The sequence below is a fragment of the Oncorhynchus keta genome, unplaced genomic scaffold (assembly GCF_023373465.1).
Source record: "Oncorhynchus keta strain PuntledgeMale-10-30-2019 unplaced genomic scaffold, Oket_V2 Un_contig_8275_pilon_pilon, whole genome shotgun sequence".
Taxonomy (NCBI): domain Eukaryota; kingdom Metazoa; phylum Chordata; class Actinopteri; order Salmoniformes; family Salmonidae; genus Oncorhynchus; species Oncorhynchus keta.
The window spans coordinates 1-27500 of NW_026289959.1; the positions used below are offsets into that span (position 1 = coordinate 1).

Genomic DNA, 27500 nt, shown 5'->3' on the forward strand with positions numbered 1-27500 from the left:
CTCATCAGCTTCTAGTGATTCTAACTGTCAGGTAGCTGGTTCTGTACCTCTGTCTCATCAGCTTCTAGTGATTCTAACTGTCAGGTAGCTGGTTCTGTACCTCTGTCTCATCAGCTTCTAGTGATTCCAACTGCCAGGTAGCTGGTGCTGTACCTCTGTCTCATCAGCTTCTAGTGATTCCAACTGCCAGGTAGCTGGTTCTGTACCCCTGTCTCATCAGCTTCTAGTGATTCCAACTGCCAGGTAGCTGGTTCTGAAACATCTGTCTCATCAGCTTCTAGTGATTCTAACTGTCAGGTAGCTGGTTCTGTACCTCTGTCTCATCAGCTTCTAGTGATTCTAACTGTCAGGTAGCTGGTTCTGTACCTCTGTCTCATCAGCTTCTAGTGATTCCAACTGTCAGGTAGCTGGTTCTGTACCTCTGTGTCATCAGCTTCTAGTGATTCCAACTGTCAGGTAGCTGGTTCTGACGTCACACTCATAGAGCTCAGCTAGGCTAACTCATCCTGCATAGATATGATCTGAGGTCAACCTCTCCCACTCTCTCTCTCTCTCTCTTCTCCCCTTTCTCTCTGTTATTCTGTCTAAACCTCTCTCTCTCCCCCTCTCTCTGTGTTATTCTGTCTAAACCTCTCTCTCTCCTCCCTCTCTCTCTGTTATTCTGTCTAAACCTCTCTCTCTCCTCCCTTTCTCTCTCTGTTATTCTGTCTAAACCTCTCTCTCTCCTCCTCTCTGTTATTCTGTCTCAACCTCTCTCTCTCTCTCCTCCCTTTCTCTCTCTGTTATTCTGCCTCAAACTCTCTCCCCTTCTCCTTTCTCTCCCTCTCTCCCCTTCTCCCTTTCTCTCCCTCTCTCCCCTTCTCCCTTTCTCTCCCCCTCTCCCCTTCTCCCTTTCTCGCCCCCTCTCCCTTCTCCCTTTCTCTCCCCCTCCCCCTTCTCCCTTTCTCTCCCCCTCTCCCCTTCTCCCTTTCTCTCCCCTCTCCCCTTCTCCCTTTCTCTCCCCTCTCCCCTTCTCCCTTTCTCTCCCCTCTCCCGTTCTTGCTTTCTCTCCCCCCTCCCCTTCTCCCTTTCTCTCCCTCTCTCCCCTTCTCCCTTTCTCTCCCTCTCTCCCCTTCTCCCTTTCTCTCCCCTCTCCCCTTCTCCCTTTCTCTCCCCTCTCCCCTTCTCCCTTTCTCTCCCTCTCTCCCCTTCTCCCTTTCTCTCCCTCTCTCCCCTTCTCCCTTTCTCTCCCTCTCTCCCCTTCTCCCTTTCTCTCCCTCTCTCCCCTTCTCCCTTTCTCTCCCCCTCTCCCCTTCTCCCTTTCTCTCCCCCTCTCCCCTTCTCCCTTTCTCTCCCCTCTCCCCTTCTCCCTTTCTCTCCCTCTCTCCCCTTCTCCCTTTCTCTCCCTCTCTCCCTTCTCCCTTTCTCTCCCTCTCTCCCATTCTCCCTTTCTCTCCCTCTCTCCCCTTCTCCCTTTCTCTTCCTCCTCCCGTCTCTCACTGTCTCTACAGGGTATAATGCAGGATGTTCAGCTGGTCGTCATGCCTCAAGGCTACATCTCCCAGTGTCCAGACCTCAACCGCAGTAAGAGAACAGTGTCATTTAGTACCTATAAAAGTCTGGAAACTCTGAAGTTAACATGCTGACATGTACATTATTGTACAGCCACTATAAAAGTCTGGAAACTCTGAAGTTAACATGATGAGTTACCATGCTGACATGTACATTATTGTACAGCCACTATAAAAGTCTGGAAACTCTGAAGTTAACATGATGAGTTAACATGCTGACATGTACATTATTGTACAGCCACTATAAAAGTCTGGAAACTCTGAAGTTAACATGCTGACATGTACATTATTGTACAGCCACTATAAAAGTCTGGAAACTCTGAAGTTAACATGATGAGTTAACATGCTGACATGTACATTATTGTACAGCCACTATAAAAGTCTGGAAACTCTGAAGTTAACATGATGAGTCTGACATGTACATTATTGTACAGCCACTATAAAAGTCTGGGAACTCTGAAGTTAACATGATGAGTTAACACATGTACATTATTGTACACATGTCTGGAAACAGTTAACATGATGAGTTAACATGCTGACATGTACATTAGCCACTATAAAAGTCTGGAAACTCTGAAGTTAACATGATGAGTTAATGCTGACATGTACATTATTTAACTATAAAAGTCTGAAACTCTGAAGTTAACATGATGAGTTAACATGCTGACATGTACATTATTGTACAGCCACTATAAAAGTCTGGGAACTCTGAAGTTAACATGATGAGTTAACATGCTGACATGTACATTATTGTACAGCCACTATAAAAGTCTGGAAACTCTGAAGTTAACATGATGAGTTAACATGCTGACATGTACATTATTGTACAGCCACTATAAAAGTCTGGGAACTCTGAAGTTAATGATGCTGACATGTACATTATTGTACAGCCACTATAAAAGTCTGGAAACTCTGAAGTTAACATGATGAGTTAACATGCTGACATGTACATTATTGTACAGCCTCTATAAAAGTCTGGAAACTCTGAAGTTAACATGATGAGTTAACATGCTGACATGTACATTATTGTACAGCCTCTATAAAAGTCTGGAAACTCTGAAGTTAACATGATGACATGTACATTATTGTACAGCCTCTATAAAAGTCTGGAAACTCTGAAGTTAACATGATGAGTTAACATGCTGACATGTACATTATTGTACAGCCACTATAAAAGTCTGGAAACTCTGAAGTTAACATGATGAGTTACCATGCTGACATGTACATTATTGTACAGCCACTATAAAAGTCTGGGAACTCTGAAGTTAACATGATGAGTTAACATGCTGACATGTACATTATTGTACAGCCACTATACAAGTCTGGGAACTCTGAAGTTAACATGCTGACATGTACATTATTGTACAGCCACTATAAAAGTCTGGAAACTCTGAAGTTACCATGCTGACATGTACATTATTGTACAGCCACTATAAAAGTCTGGAAACTCTGAAGTTAACATGATGAGTTAACATGCTGACATGTACATTATTGTACAGCCTCTATAAAAGTCTGGAAACTCTGAAGTTAACATGATGAGTTAACATGCTGACATGTACATTATTGTACAGCCTCTATAAAAGTCTGGAAACTCTGAAGTTAACATGATGAGTTAACATGCTGACATGTACATTATTGTACAGCCTCTATAAAAGTCTGGAAACTCTGTTAACATGATGAGTTAACATGCTGACATGTACATTATTGTACAGCCTCTATAAAAGTCTGGAAACTCTGAAGTTAACATGATGAGTTAACTGACATGTACATTATTGTACAGCCACTATAAAAGTCTGGAAACTCTGAAGTTAACATGATGAGTTAACATGCTGACATGTACATTATTGTACAGCCTCTATAAAAGTCTGGGAAACTCTGAAGTTAACATGATGAGTTAACATGCTGACATGTACATTATTGTACAGCCTCTATAAAAGTCTGGAAACTCTGAAGTTAACATGCTGACATGTACATTATTGTACAGCCACTATAAAAGTCTGGAAACTCTGAAGTTAACATGATGAGTTAACATGCTGACATGTACATTATTGTACAGCCACTATAAAAGTCTGGAAACTCTGAAGTTAACATGATGAGTTAACATGCTGACATGTACATTATTGTACAGCCACTATAAAAGTCTGGAAACTCTGAAGTTAACATGATGAGTTAACATGCTGACATGTACATTATTGTACAGCCTCTATAAAAGTCTGGAAACTCTGAAGTTAACATGATGAGTTAACATGCTGACATGTACATTATTGTACAGCCACTATAAAAGTCTGGAAACTCTGAAGTTAACATGATGAGTTAACATGCTGACATGTACATTATTGTACAGCCACTATAAAAGTCTGGAAACTCTGAAGTTAACATGATGAGTTAACATGCTGACATGTACATTATTGTACAGCCACTATAAAAGTCTGGAAACTCTGAAGTTAACATGATGAGTTAACATGCTGACATGTACATTATTGTACAGCCTCTATAAAAGTCTGGAAACTCTGAAGTTAACATGATGAGTTAACATGCTGACATGTACATTATTGTACAGCCTCTATAAAAGTCTGGAAACTCTGAAGTTAACATGATGAGTTAACATGCTGACATGTACATTATTGTACAGCCACTATAAAAGTCTGGAAACTCTGAAGTTAACATGATGAGTTAACATGCTGACATGTACATTATTGTACAGCCTCTATAAAAGTCTGGAAACTCTGAAGTTAACATGATGAGTTAACATGCTGACATGTACATTATTGTACAGCCTCTATAAAAGTCTGGAAACTCTGAAGTTAACATGATGAGTTAACATGCTGACATGTACATTATTGTACAGCCTCTATAAAAGTCTGGAAACTCTGAAGTTAACATGATGAGTTAACATGCTGACATGTACATTATTGTACAGCCTCTATAAAAGTCTGGAAACTCTGAAGTTAACATGATGAGTTAACATGCTGACATGTACATTATTGTACAGCCTCTATAAAAGTCTGGAAACTCTGAAGTTAACATGATGTTAACATGCTGACATGTACATTATTGTACAGCCACTATAAAAGTCTGGAAACTCTGAAGTTAACATGATGAGTTAACATGCTGACATGTACATTATTGTACAGCCTCTATAAAAGTCTGGAAACTCTGAAGTTAACATGATGTTAACATGCTGACATGTACATTATTGTACAGCCTCTATAAAAGTCTGGAAACTCTGAAGTTAACATGATGAGTTAACATGCTGACATGTACATTATTGTACAGCCTCTATAAAAGTCTGGAAACTCTGAAGTTAACATGCTGACATGTACATTATTGTACAGCCACTATAAAAGTCTGGAAACTCTGAAGTTAACATGATGAGTTAACATGCTGACATGTACATTATTGTACAGCCACTATAAAAGTCTGGAAACTCTGAAGTTAACATGATGAGTTAACATGCTGACATGTACATTATTGTACAGCCTCTATAAAAGTCTGGAAACTCTGAAGTTAACATGCTGACATGTACATTATTGTACAGCCACTATAAAAGTCTGGAAACTCTGAAGTTAACATGATGAGTTAACATGCTGACATGTACATTATTGTACAGCCACTATAAAAGTCTGGAAACTCTGAAGTTAACATGATGAGTTAACATGCTGACATGTACATTATTGTACAGCCACTATAAAAGTCTGGGAACTCTGAAGTTAACATGCTGACATGTGACATTATTGTACAGCCACTATAAAAGTCTGGGAACTCTGTTAACATGATGAGTTAACATGCTGACATGTACATTATTGTACAGCCACTATAAAAGTCTGGAAACTCTGAAGTTAACATGATGAGTTAACATGCTGACATGTACATTATTGTACAGCCACTATAAAAGTCTGGAAACTCTGAAGTTAACATGATGAGTTAACATGCTGACATGTACATTATTGTACAGCCACTATAAAAGTCTGGAAACTCTGAAGTTAACATGATGAGTTAACATGCTGACATGTACATTATTGTACAGCCACTATAAAAGTCTGGAAACTCTGAAGTTAACATGATGAGTTAACATGCTGACATGTACATTATTGTACAGCCACTATAAAAGTCTGGAAACTCTGAAGTTAACATGCTGACATGTACATTATTTAACTATAAAATGCTGACATGTACATTATTGTACAGCCACTATAAAAGTCTGGAAACTCTGAAGTTAACATGATGAGTTAACATGCTGACATGTACATTATTGTACAGCCACTATAAAAGTCTGGAAACTCTGAAGTTAACATGATGAGTTAACATGCTGACATGTACATTATTGTACAGCCACTATAAAAGTCTGGAAACTCTGAAGTTAACATGATGAGTTAACATGCTGACATGTACATTATTGTACAGCCACTATAAAAGTCTGAAACTCTGAAGTTAACATGATGAGTTAACATGCTGACATGTACATTATTGTACAGCCACTATAAAAGTCTGGAGTTAACACTGACTGAACTAACTATAAAATGATGAGTTAACATGCTGACATGTACATTATTGTACAGCCACTATAAAAGTCTGGAAAAAGTTAACATGATGAGTTAACATCTGACATGTACATTATTGTACAACTATAAAAGTCTGGAAACTCTGAAGTTAACATGATGTTAACTGACATGTACATTATTGTACAGCCTCTATAAAAGTCTGGAAACTCTGAAGTTAACATGATGAGTTAACATGCTGACATGTACATTATTGTACAGCCTCTATAAAAGTCTGGAAACTCTGAAGTTAACATGATGAGTTAACATGCTGACATGTACATTATTGTACAGCCACTATAAAAGTCTGGAAACTCTGAAGTTAACATGATGAGTTAACATGCTGACATGTACATTATTGTACAGCCTCTATAAAAGTCTGGAAACTCTGAAGTTAACATGATGAGTTAACATGCTGACATGTACATTATTGTACAGCCTCTATAAAAGTCTGGAAACTCTGAAGTTAACATGATGAGTTAACATGCTGACATGTACATTATTGTACAGCCTCTATAAAAGTCTGGAAACTCTGAAGTTAACATGATGAGTTAACATGCTGACATGTACATTATTGTACAGCCTCTATAAAAGTCTGGAAACTCTGAAGTTAACATGATGAGTTAACATGCTGACATGTACATTATTGTACAGCCTAACTATAAAAGTCTGGAAACTCTGAAGTTAACATGATGAGTTAACATGCTGACATGTACATTATTGTACAGCCTCTATAAAAGTCTGGAAACTCTGAAGTTAACATGATGAGTTAACATGCTGACATGTACATTATTGTACAGCCACTATAAAAGTCTGGAAACTCTGAAGTTAACATGATGAGTTAACATGCTGACATGTACATTATTGTACAGCCACTATAAAAGTCTGGAAACTCTGAAGTTAACATGATGAGTTAACATGCTGACATGTACATTATTGTACAGCCACTATAAAAGTCTGGAAACTCTGAAGTTAACATGATGAGTTAACATGCTGACATGTACATTATTGTACAGCCTCTATAAAAGTCTGGAAACTCTGAAGTTAACATGCTGACATGTACATTATTGTACAGCCACTATAAAAGTCTGGAAACTCTGAAGTTAACATGATGAGTTACCATGCTGACATGTACATTATTGTACAGCCACTATAAAAGTCTGGAAACTCTGAAGTTAACATGATGAGTTAACATGCTGACATGTACATTATTGTACAGCCACTATAAAAGTCTGGAAACTCTGAAGTTAACATGATGAGTTAACATGCTGACATGTACATTATTGTACAGCCACTATAAAAGTCTGGAAACTCTGAAGTTAACATGATGAGTTAACATGCTGACATGTACATTATTGTACAGCCACTATAAAAGTCTGGAAACTCTGAAGTTAACATGATGAGTTAACATGCTGACATGTACATTATTGTACAGCCACTATAAAAGTCTGGAAACTCTGAAGTTAACATGATGAGTTAACATGCTGACATGTACATTATTGTACAGCCACTATAAAAGTCTGGAAACTCTGAAGTTAACATGATGAGTTAACATGCTGACATGTACATTATTGTACAGCCACTATAAAAGTCTGGAAACTCTGAAGTTAACATGATGAGTTAACATGCTGACATGTACATTATTGTACAGCCACTATAAAAGTCTGGGAACTCTGAAGTTAACATGATGAGTTAACATGCTGACATGTACATTATTGTACAGCCACTATAAAAGTCTGGAAACTCTGAAGTTAACATGATGAGTTAACATGATGACATGTACATTATTGTACAGCCTCTATAAAAGTCTGGAAACTCTGAAGTTAACATGATGAGTTAACATGCTGACATGTACATTATTGTACAGCCACTATAAAAGTCTGGAAACTCTGAAGTTAACATGATGAGTTACCATGCTGACATGTACATTATTGTACAGCCACTATAAAAGTCTGGAAACTCTGAAGTTAACATGATGAGTTAACATGATGACATGTACATTATTGTACAGCCACTATAAAAGTCTGGAAACTCTGAAGTTAACATGATGAGTTAACATGATGACATGTACATTATTGTACAGCCACTATAAAAGTCTGGAAACTCTGAAGTTAACATGATGAGTTAACATGCTGACATGTACATTATTGTACAGCCTCTATAAAAGTCTGGAAACTCTGAAGTTAACATGATGACATGTACATTATTGTACAGCCTCTATAAAAGTCTGGAAACTCTGAAGTTAACATGATGAGTTAACATGCTGACATGTACATTATTGTACAGCCACTATAAAAGTCTGGAAACTCTGAAGTTAACATGATGAGTTAACATGCTGACATGTACATTATTGTACAGCCACTATAAAAGTCTGGAAACTCTGAAGTTAACATGATGAGTTAACATGCTGACATGTACATTATTGTACAGCCTCTATAAAAGTCTGGAAACTCTGAAGTTAACATGATGAGTTAACATGCTGACATGTACATTATTGTACAGCCACTATAAAAGTCTGGAAACTCTGAAGTTAACATGATGAGTTAACATGCTGACATGTACATTATTGTACAGCCTCTATAAAAGTCTGGAAACTCTGAAGTTAACATGATGAGTTACCATGCTGACATGTACATTATTGTACAGCCTCTATAAAAGTCTGGAAACTCTGAAGTTAACATGATGACATGTACATTATTGTACAGCCTCTATAAAAGTCTGGAAACTCTGAAGTTAACATGATGAGTTAACATGCTGACATGTACATTATTGTACAGCCACTATAAAAGTCTGGAAACTCTGAAGTTAACATGATGAGTTAACATGCTGACATGTACATTATTGTACAGCCTCTATAAAAGTCTGGAAACTCTGAAGTTAACATGATGAGTTAACATGCTGACATGTACATTATTGTACAGCCACTATAAAAGTCTGGAAACTCTGAAGTTAACATGATGAGTTAACATGCTGACATGTACATTATTGTACAGCCTCTATAAAAGTCTGGAAACTCTGAAGTTAACATGATGAGTTAACATGATGACATGTACATTATTGTACAGCCTCTATAAAAGTCTGGAAACTCTGAAGTTAACATGATGAGTTAACATGATGACATGTACATTATTGTACAGCCACTATAAAAGTCTGGAAACTCTGAAGTTAACATGATGAGTTAACATGCTGACATGTACATTATTGTACAGCCACTATAAAAGTCTGGAAACTCTGAAGTTAACATGATGAGTTAACATGCTGACATGTACATTATTGTACAGCCACTATAAAAGTCTGGAAACTCTGAAGTTAACATGATGAGTTAACATGCTGACATGTACATTATTGTACAGCCACTATAAAAGTCTGGAAACTCTGAAGTTAACATGATGAGTTACCATGCTGACATGTACATTATTGTATAGCCTCTATAAAAGTCTGGGAACTCTGAAGTTAACATGATGAGTTAACATGATGACATGTACATTATTGTACAGCCTCTATAAAAGTCTGGAAACTCTGAAGTTAACATGATGAGTTACCATGCTGACATGTACATTATTGTACAGCCACTATAAAAGTCTGGAAACTCTGCATCTAAAATGAGATGCCCACAAAAGGCTACACATGCATTTATGGTATAGCTCTAATATGCTTGCCAGTACAGTTACATGGACATTGACAATGGAACTATCATGCCAACATTACATTACCATGACTTACCTGTGTTTCAGCTTGCCCCACCTGCAATGACTTCCATGGGCTGGTGCAGAAGATCATGGAGCTGCAGGATGTCTTAGCCAAGACCTCCAGCAAGGTACTATGGCATACGACAATGGGTGCCTCAATCGTCTACAGTGGTTTCCTCTCCTTGTCTTCTTTCAATCTGCATTGATTTGAAGGGAGAGGAGAGGAGAGGAGAGGAGAGGAGAGGAGAGGAGAGGAGAGGAGAGGAGAGGAGAGGAGAGGAGACCTCTTGTAGATGATTGAGATTCACCCTCTGTTGTGTCTCTCTGGTCGACATGCTAGCTTTTCTTACAACTCCTACTTTGTGTAATGTACGGTACAGTAGTGTAGCGTAATGGTGTATATATATACATACAGTAGTGTAGCGTAATGGTGTATATATATATATACAGTAGTGTAGCGTAATGGTGTATATATATATATACAGTAGTGTAGCGTAATGGTGTATATATATATATACAGTAGTGTAGCGTAATGGTGTAGCTGTGGACAGCTGCTCAGCCGTGTACACCACCGCCTGATGTTCTGTCAGTGTTCAAGGCATAAGTGTATGAATTATTCACACAGACGGTAAGTGAGGGAACATCCATTTACTGTTCTTTACTACAGCACATGGAACATCTCTGTCACCATGTGGTTTACTGGGCTCTGGTTCCCTTGTCCTGCAACACTGGGTTGTTGAATAAATAATTAGTTAAAAAGCAGACTGTAACAACGGGCTATTGACCCCCCCACACACACACACACACACACACACACACACTAACTCTGTATCTGTGTCTTGGTGTGTGTGCAGCTGTCGCGTGCGGAGGAGAAGATGCAGGGTTTGGATGGCTGTTACTGTGAGAGGAGCTGCAGTATGAATGGAGAGCTGTACAGGGAGGACGAGGGATGGACGGACGGATGCAGGAACTGTTCCTGCTATGTAAGAATGTTTTATTATTATTATTATTATTTTTTAAAATCTTTATTTAACTCGGCAAGTCAGTTAAGAACAAATTCTTATTTACAATGACGACCTACTATAACATACTATAACAGCTTATAACAGGTTATAACACACAATAATAGACTATAATAGGTTATAATACACTATGACAGACTATAATAGACTATAACAGGCTGTAACAGCTTATAACAGGTAATAACACACTATAACAGGTTATAACAGACTATAACAGCTTATACCAGGTTATAACACACTATGACAGACTATAATAGACTATAACAGACTACGACAGGCTATATCAGACTATAACACATCTACATAAGGCTATAAGCTAGGAGTCTCTACTACCTGTTATATAGGGCTTAAAGGGACAGTTCACTTTATAATCACTGTGGACTTAAAGGTGACAGTCCAACCTATAATCACTGTGGGTTTAAAGGTGACAGTCCAATCTATAATCACTGTGGGTTTAAAGGTGACAGTGCAATCTATAATCACTGTGGGTTTAAAGGTGACAGTCCAACCTATAATCACTGTGGGTTTAAAGGTGACAGTCCAATCTATAATCACTGTGGGTTTAAAGGTGACAGTGCAACCTATAATCACTGTGGGTTTAAAGGTGACAGTCCAACCTATAATCACTGTGGGTTTAAAGGTGACAGTCCAATCTATAATCACTGTGGGTTTAAAGGTGACAGTCCAACCTATAATCACTGTGGGTTAAAAGGTGACAGTGCAACCTATAATCACTGTGGGTTTAAAGGTGACAGTGCAACCTATAATCACTGTGGGTTTAAAGGTGACAGTCCAACCTATAATCACTGTGGGTTTAAAGGTGACAGTCCAATCTATAATCACTGTGGGTTTAAAGGTGACAGTCCAACCTATAATCACTGTGGGTTAAAAGGTGACAGTGCAACCTATAATCACTGTGGGTTTAAAGGTGACAGTCCAACCTATAATCACTGTGGGTTTAAAGGTGACAGTCCAACCTATAATCACTGTGGGTTAAAAGGTGACAGTGCAACCTATAATCACTGTGGGTTTAAAGGTGACAGTCCAACCTATAATCACTGTGGGTTAAAAGGTGACAGTCCAACCTATAATCACTGTGGACTTAAAGGGAAAGTTCACTTCATGATCACAGTTATCCGGGACTTAAAGGGATGGTCCACTTCATGATCACAGTTATCCGGGACTTAAAGGGATAGTTCACTTCATGATCACAGTTATCCGGGACTTAAAGGGATAGTTCACTTTATGATCACAGTTATCCAGGACTTAAAGGGATAGTTCACTTCATGATCACAGTTATCCGGGACTTAAAGGGATAGTTCACTTTATGATCACAGTTATCCGGGACTTAAAGGGATAGTTCACTTCATGATCACTGTTATCCGGGACTTAAAGGGATAGTTCACTTCATGATCACAGTTATCCGTGACTTAAAGGAATAGTTCACTTCATGATCACAGTTATCCAGGACTTAAAATGATAGTTCACTTCATGATCACAGTTATCCGGGACTTAAAGGGATAGTTCACTTCATGATCACAGTTATCCGGGACTTAAAGGGATATTTCACTTCATGATCACAGTTATCCGGGACTTAAAGGGATAGTTAGTTCACTTCATGATCACAGTTATCCGGGACTTAAAGGAATAGTTCACTTCATGATCACAGTTATCCGGGACTTAAAGGAATAGTTCACTTCATGATCACAGTTATCCGGGACTTAAAGGAATAGTTCACTTCATGATCACAGTTATCCGGGACTTAAAGGGATAGTTCACTTCATGATCACAGTTATCCGGGACTTAAAGGGATAGTTCACTTTATGATCACAGTTATCCAGGACTTAAAGGAATAGTTCACTTCATGATCACAGTTATCCGGGACTTAAAGGGATAGTTCACTTCATGATCACAGTTATCCGGGACTTAAAGGAATAGTTCACTTCATGATCACAGTTATCCGGGACTTAAAGGGATAGTTCACTTCATGATCACAGTTATCCGGGACTTAAAGGGATAGTTCACTTCATGATCACAGTTATCCAGGACTTAAAGGGATAGTTCACTTCATGATCACAGTTATCCGGGACTTAAAGGGATAGTTCACTTTATGATCACAGTTATCCAGGACTTAAAGGGATAGTTCACTTCATGATCACAGTTATCCGGGACTTAAAGGGATAGTTCACTTCATGATCACAGTTATCCGTGACTTAAAGGAATAGTTCACTTCATGATCACAGTTATTCAGGACTTAAAGGGATAGTTCACTTCATGATCACAGTTATCCGGGACTTAAAGGGATAGTTCACTTCATGATCACAGTTATCCGGGACTTAAAGGGATATTTCACTTCATGATCACAGTTATCCGGGACTTAAAGGGATAGTTAGTTCACTTCATGATCACAGTTATCCGGGACTTAAAGGAATAGTTCACTTCATGATCACAGTTATCCGGGACTTAAAGGAATAGTTCACTTCATGATCACAGTTATCCGGGACTTAAAGGGATAGTTCACTTCATGATCACAGTTATCCGGGACTTAAAGGGATAGTTCACTTTATGATCACAGTTATCCAGGACTTAAAGGAATAGTTCACTTCATGATCACAGTTATCCGGGACTTAAAGGGATAGTTCACTTCATGATCACAGTTATCCGGGACTTAAAGGAATAGTTCACTTCATGATCACAGTTATCCGGGACTTAAAGGGATAGTTCACTTCATGATCACAGTTATCCGGGACTTAAAGGAATAGTTCACTTCATGATCACAGTTATCCGGGACTTAAAGGAATAGTTCACTTCATGATCACAGTTGTCCGGGACTTAAAGGAATAGTTCACTTCATGATCACAGTTATCCGGGACTTAAAGGGATAGTTCACTTCATGATCACAGTTATCCGGGACTTAAAGGGATAGTTCACTTCATGATCACAGTTGTCCGGGACTTAAAGGGATAGTTCACTTCATGATCACAGTTATCCGGGACTTAAAGGGATAGTTCACTTCATGATCACAGTTATCCGGGACTTAAAGGGATAGTTCACTTCATGATCACAGTTATCCGGGACTTAAAGGGATAGTTCACTTCATGATCACAGTTATCCGGGACTTAAAGGGATAGTTCACTTCATGATCACAGTTATCCGGGACTTAAAGGGATAGTTCACTTCATGATCACAGTTGTCCGGGACTTAAAGGGATAGTTCACTTCATGATCACAGTTATCCGGGACTTAAAGGGATAGTTCACTTCATGATCACAGTTGTCCGGGACTTAAAGGGATAGTTCACTTCATGATCACAGTTATCCGGGACTTAAAGGGATAGTTCACTTCATGATCACAGTTGTCCGGGACTTAAAGGGATAGTTCACTTCATGATCACAGTTGTCCGGGACTTAAAGGGATAGTTCACTTCATGATCACAGTTATCCGGGACTTAAAGGGACGGCACTGAATGGAAAACCATAACCTGTGTCTGAAAAATCTATAGTGCATCAACTCTATGTGATTCTCCTGATCCCAGAGATCAAGACAGAGTCTGTTCCTGAATTCAGTTCATTCTAATACATAAACTCAGCAAAAAAATAATCGTCCTCTCACTGTCAACTGAGTTTATTTTCAGAAAACCTAACGCGCCAATATTTGTATGAACATAACAAGATTCATAAACTTAACAAGTTTCACAGACATGTGACTAACAGAAATGGAATAATTTGTCCCTGAACAAAGGGGAGGGTTGTCAAAATCAAAAGTAAGTCAGTATCTGGTGTGGCCACCGGCTGCATTAAGTACTGCAGTGCATCTCCTCCTCATGGACTGCACCAGATTTGCCAGTTCTTGCTGTGAGATGTTACCCCACTCTTCCACCGAGGCACCTGCAAGTTCCCAGACATTTCTGGGGGGAATGGCCCTGGCCCTCACCCTCTGATCCAACAGGTCCCAGACGTGCTCAATGGGATTGAGATCCGGGCTCCTTCCTGGCCTTGGCAGAACACTGACATTCCTGTCTTGCAGGAAATCATGCACAGAACAAGCAGTATGGCTGGTGGCATTGTCATGCTGGATGGTCATGTCAGGATGAGCCTGCAGGAAGTGTACCACATGAGGGAGGAGTATGAGGATGAGGGAGGAGCCTATTGCGGACAGTTTGAGCACTGATGGAGGGATTGTGCGTTCCTGGTGTAACTCGGGCAGTTGTTGTTGCCATCCTGTACCTGTCCCACAGGTGTGATGTTCGGATGTACCGATCCTGTGTAGGTGTTGTCACATGTGGTCTGCCACTGCGAGGACGATCAGCTGTCTGTCCTGTTTCCCTGTAGAGCTGTCTTTGGCGTCTCACAGTGTGGATATTGCAATGTATTGCCCTGGTGACATCTGCAGTCCTCATGTCTCCTTGCAGCATGCCTAAGGCACGTTCACACAGATGAGCAGGGACCCTGGGCATCTTTCCTTTGGGGTTTTTCAGTATTAGTAGAAAGGCCTCTTTAGCGTCCTAAGTTTTCATAACTGTGACCTTAATTGCCTACCGTCTGTAAACTGTTAGTGTCTTAACGATCGTTCCACAGATACATGTTCATTAATTGTTTATGGTTCATTGAACAAGCATGGGAAACAGTGTTTAACCCCTTTACAATGAAGAACTTTGAAGTTATTTGGATTTTTATGAATTATCTTAAAAGACAGGGGCCTGATAAAGGGGATAGTTTTTATTTTGTTTTGTCTCAGTTTAGATCATCATACTAATCTTAACATATGTTTTGTCTCATTCTTTTAGAATGGTACAGTCCAGGTTGGAGATCATAGATCTTCATACTAATAACATCTGTTTTGTCTCATTCCTTTAGAATGGTACAGTCCAGTGTGAGACCATCTCGTGCCCCCCTCCCCAGTGTCCCCCTGACTCCGCCCCTGCCTATGTGCCAGGCACGTGCTGCAAAGAGTGTCAGCGTGAGTAACAACACCTACCCTTCTCATGCCATGTTCTTCTCACATCTGCACAACACAGTCCCCTCCTGTTCTTTCTCTAACACTTTCTCTCTACACCACTTCTATGTCTCTCTCTCCTCTCTACACCACTTCTTTGTCTCTCTCTCCTCTCTACACCACTTCTCTGTCTCTCTCTCTCCTCTGTACACCACTTCTCTGTCTCTCTCTCTCCACTCTACACCACTTCTCTGTCTCTCTCTCTCCTCTCTACACCACTTCTCTGTCTCTCTCTCCTCTCTACACCACTTCTCTGTCTCTCTCCTCTCTACACCACTTCTCTGACTCTCTCTCTCTCTCTACACCACTTCTATGTCTCTCTCTCCTCTCTACACCACTTCTCTGTCTCTCTCTCTCCACTCTACACCACTTCTCTGTCTCTCTCTCTCCTCTCTACACCACTTCTCTGTCTCTCTCTCTCCTCTCTACACCACTTCTCTGTCTCTCTCCTCTCTACACCACTTCTCTGACTCTCTCTCTCCTCTCTACACCACTTCTATGTCTCTCTCTCCTCTCTACACCACTTCTCTGTCTCTCTCTCCTCTCTACACCACTTCTCTGTCTCTCTCTCCTCTCTACACCACTTCTCTGTCTCTCTCTCCTCTCTACACCACTTCTATGTCTCTCTCTCCTCTCTACACCACTTCTCTGTCTCTCTCTCTCCTCTCTACACCACTTCTCTGTCTCTCTCTCCTCTCTACACCACTTCTCTGTCTCTCTCCTCTCTACACCACTTCTCTGACTCTCTCTCCTCTCTACACCACTTCTCTGTCTCTCTCTCCTCTCTACACCACTTCTCTGTCTCTCTCTCCTCTCTACACCACTTCTCTGTCTCTCTCTCCTCTCTACACCACTTCTCCGTCTCTCTCTCCTCTCTACACCACTTCTCTGTCTCTCTCTCCTCTCTACACCACTTCTCTGTCTCTCTCTCTCCTCTCTACACCACTTCTCGTCTCTCTCTCCTCTCTACACCACTTCTCTGTCTCTCTCTCCTCTCTACACCACTTCTCTGTCTCTCTCTCCTCTCGACACCACTTCTCTGTCTCTCTCTCTCTCCTCTCTACACCACTTCTCTGTCTCTCTCTCCTCTGTACACCACTTCTCTGTCTCTCTCCTCTCTACACCACTTCTCTGTCTCTCTCTCCTCTCTACACCACTTCTCTGTCTCTCTCTCCTCTCTACACCACTTCTCTGTCTCTCTCTCTTCTCTACACCACTTCTCTGTCTCTCTCTCTCCTCTCTACACCACTTCTCTGTCTCTCTCCTCTCTACACCACTTCTCTGTCTCTCTCCTCTCTACACCACTTCTCTGTCTCTCTCTCCTCTCTACACCACTTCTCTGTCTCTCTCTCCTCTGTACAACACTTCTCTGTCTCTCTGTCTCCTCTCTACACCACTTCTCTGTCTCTCTCTCTCCTCTCTACACCACTTCTCCGTCTCTCTCTCTTCTGTACACCACTTCTCTGTCTCTCTCTCTCCTCTCTACACCACTTCTCTGTCTCTCTCTCCTCTCTACACCACTTCTCTGTCTCTCTCTCCTCTCTACACCACTTCTCTGTCTCTCTCTCCTCTGTACACCACTTCTCCGTCTCTCTCTCTCCTCTACACCACTTCTCTGTCTCTCTCCTCTCTACACCACTTCTCTGTCTCTCTCTCCTCTCTACACCACTTCTCTGTCTCCCTCTCCTCTCTACACCACTTCTCTGTCTCTCTCTCCTCTCTACACCACTTCTCTGTCTCCCTCTCCTCTCTACACCACTTCTCTGTCTCTCTCCTCTCTACACCACTTCTCTGTTTCTCTCTCCTCTCTACACCACTTCTCTGTCTCTCTACACCAGTTCTCTGTCTCTCTCTCCTCTGTACACCACTTCTCTGTCTCTCTCTCCTCTGTATACCAATTCTCTGTCTCTCTCTCCTCTCTACACCACTTCTCCATCTCTCTCTCCTCTCTACACCACTTCTCTGTCTCTCTCTCCTCTCTACACCACTTCTCTGTCTCTCTCTCCTCTCTACACCACTTCTCTGTCTCTCCTCTCTACACCAATTCTCTGTCTCTCTCTCCTCTCCACACCACTTCTCTGTCTCTCTCACCTCTCTACACCACTTCTCTGTCTCTCTCCTCTCTACACCACTTCTCTGTCTCTCTCTCCTCTCTACACCACTTCTCTGTCTCTCTCTCCTCTCGACACCACTTCTCTGTCTCTCTCTCTCCTCTCTACACCACTTCTCTGTCTCTCTCTCTCCTCTCTACACCACTTCTCTGTCTCTCTCTCTCCTCTCTACACCACTTCTCTGTCTCTCTCCTCTCTACACCACTTCTCTGTCTCTCTCTCCTCTCTACACCACTTCTCTGTCTCTCTCTCCTCTCTACACCACTTCTCTGTCTCTCTCTCCTCTCTACACCACTTCTCTGTCTCTCTCTCCTCTGTACACCACTTCTCTGTCTCTCTCCTCTCTACACCACTTCTCTGTCTCTCTCTCCTCTCTACACCACTTCTCTGTCTATCTCTCCTCTCTACACCACTTCTCCGTCTCTCTCTCTCCTCTCTACACCACTTCTCTGTCTCTCTCTCCTCTCTACACCACTTCTCTGTCTCTCTCTCCTCTCTACACCACTTCTCTGTCTCTCTCTCCTCTGTACACCACTTCTCTGTCTCTCTGTCTCCTCTCTACACCACTTCTCTGTCTCTCTCTCCTCTCTACACCACTTCTCTGTCTCCCTCTCCTCCTTACACCACTTCTCTGTCTCTCTCCTCTCTACACCACTTCTCTGTTTCTCTCTCCTCTCTACACCACTTCTCTGTCTCTCTACACCACTTCCCTGTCTCTCTCTTCTCTGTACACCACTTCTCTGTCTCTCTCTCCTCTGTATACCAATTCTCTGTCTCTCTCTCCTCTCTACACCACTTATCTGTCTCTCTCCTCTCTACACCACTTCTCTGTCTCTCTCTCCTCTCTACACCACTTCTCTGTCTCTCTCTCCTCTCTACACCAATTCTCTGTCTCTCTCTCCTCTCTACACCACTTCTCTGTCTCTCTCTCCTCTCTACACCACTTCTCTGTCTCTCTCTCCTCTCTACACCACTTCTCTGTCTCTCTCTCCTCTCTACACCACTTCTCTGTCTCTCTCTCCTCTCTACACCACTTCTCTGTCTCTCTCTCCTCTCTACACCACTACTCTGTCTCTCTCTCCTCTGTACACCACTTCTCTCTGTCTCTCTGTCTCTGTAATGCTCCGGGTGTCGTGGGTGTGGAGTCAAACGCAGGAGACAGAGAGTGCAATGCTGTGCTCTTTAATTGCACCAACGCACCACAGGGTGCTCACAATAATAACGGCCCCAAACACAGGGAATGAAAAATGTATAACTGAAAAATGCACGACCAGGAACTAACACGTTCCTCTACTACAGAGCCGAAGGTTACAATGAATAATCCCGCACAACAAACAGGCGGGCCGGCTGTCTAAAGAAGCCCAACTAATCATCACAAACAGGTGCTACCAATAAACATACAAGGAGGGGGAGGAAAGACAATCAGTGGCAGCTAATAGGCCGGTGACGACGACCGCCGAGTGCCACCCGACCGGGAAGGGAAGCCACCCTCGGTCGGACTCGTGACAGTCTCCTCTCTTCCCCACTTCTCTGTCTCTCTCTTTATCCTCTCTTCATAACGAACAGCTCACAGGACCATGCTGCCCCCTGAAATCTTAGCTTTTTTCTTCATTTCTCTCAATTCAATTCAAGGGGCGTTATTGTCATGGGAAACATATGTTAACATTGCCAAAGCAAGTGAGGTAGATAATATATAATAGTGAAAGAAACAATAAAAATTAACAGTAAACATTCCACTCACAGAAGTTACAAAATAATCTCTCTCTCTTTGTCTCTCTCTCTCTCTCTTTGTCTCTCTCTTTGTCTCTCTCTCTCTCTCTTTGTCTCTCTCTCTCTCTTTGTCTCTCTCTCTCTCTTTGTCTCTCTCTCTCTCTTTGTCTCTCTCTCTCTTTGTTCTCTCTCTCTTTGTTTCTCTCTCTCTTTGTCTCTCTCTCTTTGTCTCTCTCTTCTTTGTCTCTCTCTCTTTGTTTCTCTCTCTCTTTGTATCTCTCTCTCTTTGTTTCTCTCTCTCTTTGTATCTCTCTCTCTTTGTTTCTCTCTCTCTTTGTCTCTCTCTCTTGTCTGTCTCTCTCTCTCTCTTTGTCTCTCTCTCTCTTTGTCTCTCTCTCTTTGTTTCTCTGTCTCTTTGTTTCTCTCTCTCTTTGTGTCTCTCTCTCTCTTTGTTTCTCTCTCGCTTTGTCTCTCTCTCTCTTTGTATCTCTCTCTCTCTCTCTCTCTCTCTCTCTCTCTCTCTCTCTCTCTCTCTCTCTCGCCCTCTCTCTCTCGCCCTCTCTCTCTCATTCTCGCCCTCTCTCTATCTCTCTCCCTTTCTCTCTCTCCATTCTGTTCCCTCTTTCTCTATCTCTCTCTCTGTCATTCCTCCCCATCCCTCAGCCCACAGTGTGAAGCACACAATCATAAAGACTTGTCTTAATAACTGACCACATCTCCGCGTTGCTAGGATACTCCCGCCACGTACACAGCACTCAATGCCTTCACATATACATCAATAATTCAAGGCCAGTCTTTAAAGCCTGCTGCTATCTGGAGCCAGTGTTCATATGAAACCCATTTAAGTAATGACTTAAACTGTGTATAACACGCTACTGTACCTTGCTCAAAATGTTAAAAGGGACTAGGAATAACTAAAAACTGTGTGTGTGCACGTATGCATTTGTGTGTGTCCATAGCTGTGTGTCTGTTCAGAGGAAGGGTGTACGTGGAAGGGGACTTGAAGAGTGTGAGGGATTCATCTGGAAACTGTTTACTGTTTGAGTGTCAGGTAATTCCAATACACTCCACATGTCTACATACTCTTAGCTTGCATTGACTACAGAACACACCTGCACTCAACACACCATGATAAACCCTATAGAGACAACACACCATGATAATCCCTATAGAGACAACACACCATGATAAACCCTATAGAGACAACACACCATGATAATCCCTATAGAGTCAACACACCATGATAATCCCCATAGAGACAACACACTATGATAATCCCTATAGAGACAACACACCATGATAAACCCTATAGAGACAACACACCATGATAAACCCTATAAAGACAACACACCATGATAAACCCTATAGAGACAACACACCATGATAAACCCTATAGAGACCCCATGATAAACCCAGAACAACACACCATGATAACTAGAGACAACACACCATGATAAACCCTCACAGAACACTTGACTATAGAGACGTCTCACTGAACAGCTTGACTATAGACACGTCTCACAGAACAGATGATAATCCCTTGAATATAGACACGTCTCACAGAACAGATTGAATAGAGACACGTCTCACAGAACAGATAGAGAGCTTGAACCATGACACGTCTCACCGAACAGCTTGACTATAGACACGTCTCACAGAACAGATAGAGAGCTTGAATATAGACACGTCTCACCGAACAGCTTGAATATAGACACGTCTCACCGAACAGCCTGAATATAGACACGTCTCACCGAACAGCTTGAATATAGACACGTCTCACAGAACAGCTTGAATATAGACACGTCTCACAGAACAGCTTGAATATAGACACGTCTCACCGAACAGCTTGAATATAGACACGTCTCACAGAACAGCTTGAATATAGACACGTCTCACAGAACAGCTTGAATATAGACACGTCTCACCTATAGAGAACAGCTTGAATAAGACCGTCTCACAGAACAGCTTGAATATAGACCGTCTCACAGAACAGCATGATAATATAGACACGTCTCACCGAACAGCTTGAATATAGACACCGATCTCACAGAACAGCTTGACTATAGACACGTCTCACAGAACAGCTTGAATATAGACACGTCTCACAGAACAGCTTGAATATAGACACGTCTCACAGAACAGCTTGAATATAGACACGTCTCACAGAACAGCTTGACTATAGACACGTCTCACAGAACAGCTTGACTATAGACACATCTCACAGAACAGCTTGGCTATAGACACGTCTCACAGAACAGCTTGAATATAGACACGTCTCACAGAACAGCTTGAATATAGACACGTCTCACAGAACAGCTTGAATATAGACACGTCTCACAGAACAGCTTGAATATAGACACGTCTCACAGAACAGCTTGACTATAGACACGTCTCACAGAACAGCTTGACTATAGACACATCTCACAGAACAGCTTGGCTATAGACACGTCTCACAGAACAGCTTGGCTATAGACACATCTCACAGAACAGCTTGAATATAGACACATCTCACAGAACAGCTTGACTATAGACACGTCTCACAGAACAGCTTGAATATAGACACATCTCACAGAACAGCTTGAATATAGACACATCTCACAGAACAGCTTGAATATAGACACGTCTCACAGAACAGCTTGACTATAGACACATCTCACAGAACAGCTTGAATATAGACACATCTCACAGAACAGCTTGACTATAGACACGTCTCACAGAACAGCTTGAATATAGACACATCTCACAGAACAGCTTGAATATAGACACGTCTCACAGAACAGCTTGACTATAGACACGTCTCACAGAACAGCTTGAATATAGACACGTCTCACAGAACAGCTTGAATATAGACACGTCTCACAGAACAGCTTGAATATAGACACGTCTCACAGAACAGCTTGACTATAGACACGTCTCACAGCACAGCTTGACTATAGACACGTCTCACAGAACAGCTTGAATATAGACACGTCTCACAGAACAGCTTGAATATAGACACGTCTCACTGAACAGCTTGACTATAGACACGTCTCACAGAACAGCTTGACTATAGACACGTCTCACAGAACAGCTTGACTATAGACACATCTCACAGAACAGCTTGACTATAGACAGGTTGAAAAGCAGAGATGTATTTATTTCATGAAACTAAAGCTTTCATGGCTGTCAAATAGAGAAATTAAACAAATATAATATATATTTGGATATATTATCATCTATTATAATGATCTATTGTTGTTAGAAGTGGGATGTCCATGTCTAAAGCAGAGAAGATGGATTTTGACAGAGATGTTACTGTAAGCACCTGTGGTGTCATGGTTTTTACAGGAGCACAGTATGCAGAGGGTGGAAAACGCTCCCTGTCCTGAACTGACCTGCCCGAGTCTGAACACATCACCCTTACAGACCGCTGCTGCAAAGTCTGCAGAGGTAGGTCTGGAACACACACACACACACACACACACACACACACACACACACACACACACACACACACACACACACACACACACACACACACACACACACACACACACACACACACACACACACACACACACACACACACACACACACACACACACACACACACACACACACACACACAGAGATTCTTGGAGTGTTAGTGAGATAGTGTTGAAGCTCTGTGTAATAGATAAGGGAGAATGGATATTAAAAGCCGGTCCGCTCCCTCCTTCTCCTAAGATGATTATTATATTATATATTATAAGATGATGTATGTCTCCTGCTTGGCTGTTAATGAGGCCTCTCTCTCACGGTGGAACCTGGGGTTGTGTCCCAAATGCACTACTTTTAGTGCACTACTTTTGACCTCAGCCGTATGTGCCCTGGTCCAAAGTAGTGCGCTATAAAGAGAATAGGCGATTTGGAGCGCCCTCATGATATTACCCACATACACACTAGACGTGGTCATGATATTACCCACATACACACTAGACGTGGTCATGATATTACCCACATACACACTAGACGTGGTCATGATATTACCCACATACACACTAGACGTGGTCATGATATTACCCACATACACACTAGACGTGGTCATGATATTACCCACATACACACTAGACGTGGTCATGATATTACCCACATACACACTAGACGTGGTCAGCACACAGCCATGCATCTTTGTGACAGCAACACATACTGTTCTATTCCAGTTTCCACCAGGCCTTAACAACACGTTACTGGCCAGTGTTTCTACAGCTTAACGCCGGTTTGACGGAGGCTGATGCCGTGCAGTTGTTTGTACACATGCATATTCACACACTCTCATTCAAATGCACACACGTGCACATACACGGACACACACACAGGTAAATAGTGCCATACATGCACTCAAACATGTTCAGTTGTCCTTGCTGTTAGGATGTCTGTTGTCCTTGCTGTTAGGATGTCTGTTGTCCTTGCTGTTAGGATGTCTGTTGTCCTTGCTGTTAGGATGTCTGTTGTCCTTGCTGTTAGGATGTCTGTTGTCCTTGCTGTTAGGATGTCTGTTGTCCTTGCTGTTAGGATGTCTGTTGTCCTTGCTGTTAGGATGTCTGTTGTCCTTGCTGTTAGGATGTCTGTTGTCCTTGCTGTTAGGATGTCTGTTGTCCTTGCTGTTAGGATGTCTGTTGTCCTTGCTGTTAGGATGTCTGTTGTCCTTGCTGTTAGGATGTCTGTTGTCCTTGCTGTTGGGATGTCTGTTGTCCTTGCTGTTGGGATGTCTGTTGTCCTTGCTGTTAGGATGTCTGTTGTCCTTGCTGTTAGGATGTCTGTTGTCCTTGCTGTTAGGATGTCTGTTGTCCTTGCTGTTAGGATGTCTGTTGTCCTTGCTGTTAGGATGTCTGTTGTCCTTGCTGTTAGGATGTCTGTTGTCCTTGCTGTTAGGATGTCTGTTGTCCTTGCTGTTAGGATGTCTGTTGTCCTTGCTGTTAGGATGTCTGTTGTCCTTGCCTTGCTGTTAGGATGTCTGTTGTCCTTGCTGTTAGGATGTCTGTTGTCCATGCTTGCTGTTAGGATGTCTGTTGTCCTTGCTGTTAGGATGTCTGTTGTCCTTGCTGTTAGGATGTCTGTTGTCCTTGCTGTTAGGATGTCTGTTGTCCTTGCTGTTAGGATGTCTGTTGTCCTTGCTGTTAGGATGTCTGTTGTCCTTGCTGTTAGGATGTCTGTTGTCCTTGCTGTTAGGATGTCTGTTGTCCTTGCTGTTAGGATGTCTGTTGTCCTTGCTGTTAGGATGTCTGTTGTCCTTGCTGTTAGGATGTCTGTTGTCCTTGCTGTTAGGATGTCTGTTGTCCTTGCTGTTAGGATGTCTGTTGTCCTTGCTGTTAGGATGTCTGTTGTCCTTGCTGTTAGGATGTCTGTTGTCCTTGCTGTTAGGATGTCTGTTGTCCTTGCTGTTAGGATGTCTGTTGTCCTTGCTGTTAGGATGTCTGTTGTCCTTGCTGTTAGGATGTCTGTTGTCCTGCTGTTAGGATGTCTGTTGTCCTTGCTGTTAGGATGTCTGTTGTCCTTGCTGTTAGGATGTCTGTTGTCCTTGCTGTTTGTCCTTGCTGTTAGGATGTCTGTTGTCCTTGCTGTTAGGATGTCTGTTGATAGGATGTCTGTTGTCTGTTAGGATGTCTGTTGTCCTTGCTGTTAGGATGTCTGTTGTCCTTGCTGTTAGGATGTCTGTTGTCCTTGCTGTTAGGATGTCTGTTGTCCTTGCTGTTAGGATGTCTGTTGTCCTTGCTGTTAGGATGTCTGTTGTCCTTGCTGTTAGGATGTCTGTTGTCCTTGCTGTTAGGATGTCTGTTGTCCTTGCTGTTAGGATGTCTGTTGTCCTTGCTGTTAGGATGTCTGTTGTCCTTGCTGTTAGGATGTCTGTTGTCCTTGCTGTTAGGATGTCTGTTGTCCTTGCTGTTAGGATGTCTGTTGTCCTTGCTGTTAGGATGTCTGTTGTCCTTGCTGTTAGGATGTCTGTTGTCCTTGCTGTTAGGATGTCTGTTGTCCTTGCTGTTAGGATGTCTGTTGTCCTTGCTGTTAGGATGTCTGTTGTCCTTGCTGTTAGGATGTCTGTTGTCCTTGCTGTTAGGATGTCTGTTGTCCTTGCTGTTAGGATGTCTGTTGTCCTTGCTGTTAGGATGTCTGTTGTCCTTGCTGTTAGGATGTCTGTTGTCCTTGCTGTTAGGATGTCTGTTGTCCTTGCTGTTAGGATGTCTGTTGTCCTTGCTGTTAGGATGTCTGTTGTCCTTGCTGTTAGGATGTCTGTTGTCCTTGCTGTTAGGATGTCTGTTGTCCTTGCTGTTAGGATGTCTGTTGTCCTTGCTGTTAGGATGTCTGTTGTCCTTGCTGTTAGGATGTCTGTTGTCCTTGCTGTTAGGATGTCTGTTGTCCTTGCTGTTAGGATGTCTGTTGTCCTTGCTGTTAGGATGTCTGTTGTCCTTGCTGTTAGGATGTCTGTTGTCCTTGCTGTTAGGATGTCTGTTGTCCTTGCTGTTAGGATGTCTGTTGTCCTTGCTGTTAGGATGTCTGTTGTCCTTGCTGTTAGGATGTCTGTTGTCCTTGCTGTTAGGATGTCTGTTGTCCTTGCTGTTAGGATGTCTGTTGTCCTTGCTGTTAGGATGTCTGTTGTCCTTGCTGTTAGGATGTCTGTTGTCCTTGCTGTTAGGATGTCTGTTGTCCTTGCTGGATGTCTGTTGTCCTTGCTGTTAGGATGTCTGTTGTCCTTGCTGTTAGGATGTCTGTTGTCCTTGCTGTTAGGATGTCTGTTGTCCTTGCTGTTAGGATGTCTGTTGTCCTTGCTGTTAGGATGTCTGTTGTCCTTGCTGTTAGGATGTCTGTTGTCCTTGCTGTTAGGATGTCTGTTGTCCTTGCTGTTAGGATGTCTGTTGTCCTTGCTGTTAGGATGTCTGTTGTCCTTGCTGTTGCTGTTAGGATGTCTGTTGTCCTTGCTGTTAGGATGTCTGTTGTCCTTGCTGTTAGGATGTCTGTTGTCCTTGCTGTTAGGATGTCTGTTGTCCTTGCTGTTAGGATGTCTGTTGTCCTTGCTGTTAGGATGTCTGTTGTCCTTGCTGTTAGGATGTCTGTTGTCCTTGCTGTTAGGATGTCTGTTGTCCTTGCCTTGCTGTTAGGATGTCTGTTGTCCTTGCTGTTAGGATGTCTGTTGTCCTTGCTGTTAGGATGTCTGTTGTCCTTGCTGTTAGGATGTCTGTTGTCCTTGCTGTTAGGATGTCTGTTGTCCTTGCTGTTAGGATCCTGTTGTTTGATGTTAGGATGTCTGTTGTCCTTGCTGTTAGGATGTCTGTTGTCCTTGCTGTTAGGATGTCTGTTGTCCTTGCTGTTAGGATGTCTGTTGTCCTTGCTGTTAGGATGTCTGTTGTCCTTGCTGTTAGGATGTCTGTTGTCCTTGCTGTTAGGATGTCTGTTGTCCTTGCTGTTAGGATGTCTGTTGTCCTTGCTGTTAGGATGTCTGTTGTCCTTGCTGTTAGGATGTCTGTTGTCCTTGCTGTTAGGATGTCTGTTGTCCATGCTGTTAGGATGTCTGTTGTCCTTGCTGTTAGGATGTCTGTTGTCCTTGCTGTTAGGATGTCTGTTGTCCTTGCTGTTAGGATGTGTGCTGTCTGTTGTCCTTGCTGTTAGGATGTCTGTTGTCCTTGCTGTTAGGATGTCTGTTGTCCTTGCTGTTAGGATGTCTGTTGTCCTGTGCTGTTAGGATGTCTGTTGTCCTTGCTGTTAGGATGTCTGTTGTCCTTGCTGTTAGGATGTCTGTTGTCCTTGCTGTTAGGATGTCTGTTGTCCTTGCTGTTAGGATGTCTGTTGTCCTTGCTGTTAGGATGTCTGTTGTCCTTGCTGTTAGGATGTCTGTTGTCCTTGCTGTTAGGATGTCTGTTGTCCTTGCTGTT

At 42.1% G+C, this 27500-nt stretch overlaps 1 pseudogene; it reads left to right on the top strand.

Annotated features, from left to right (window-relative positions):
• The first annotated feature begins 1490 nt into the window (after positions 1–1490).
• The window catches only part of LOC127926782 (protein kinase C-binding protein NELL2-like), a 72118-nt pseudogene continuing 46108 nt past the window's right edge, over positions 1491–27500 (top strand).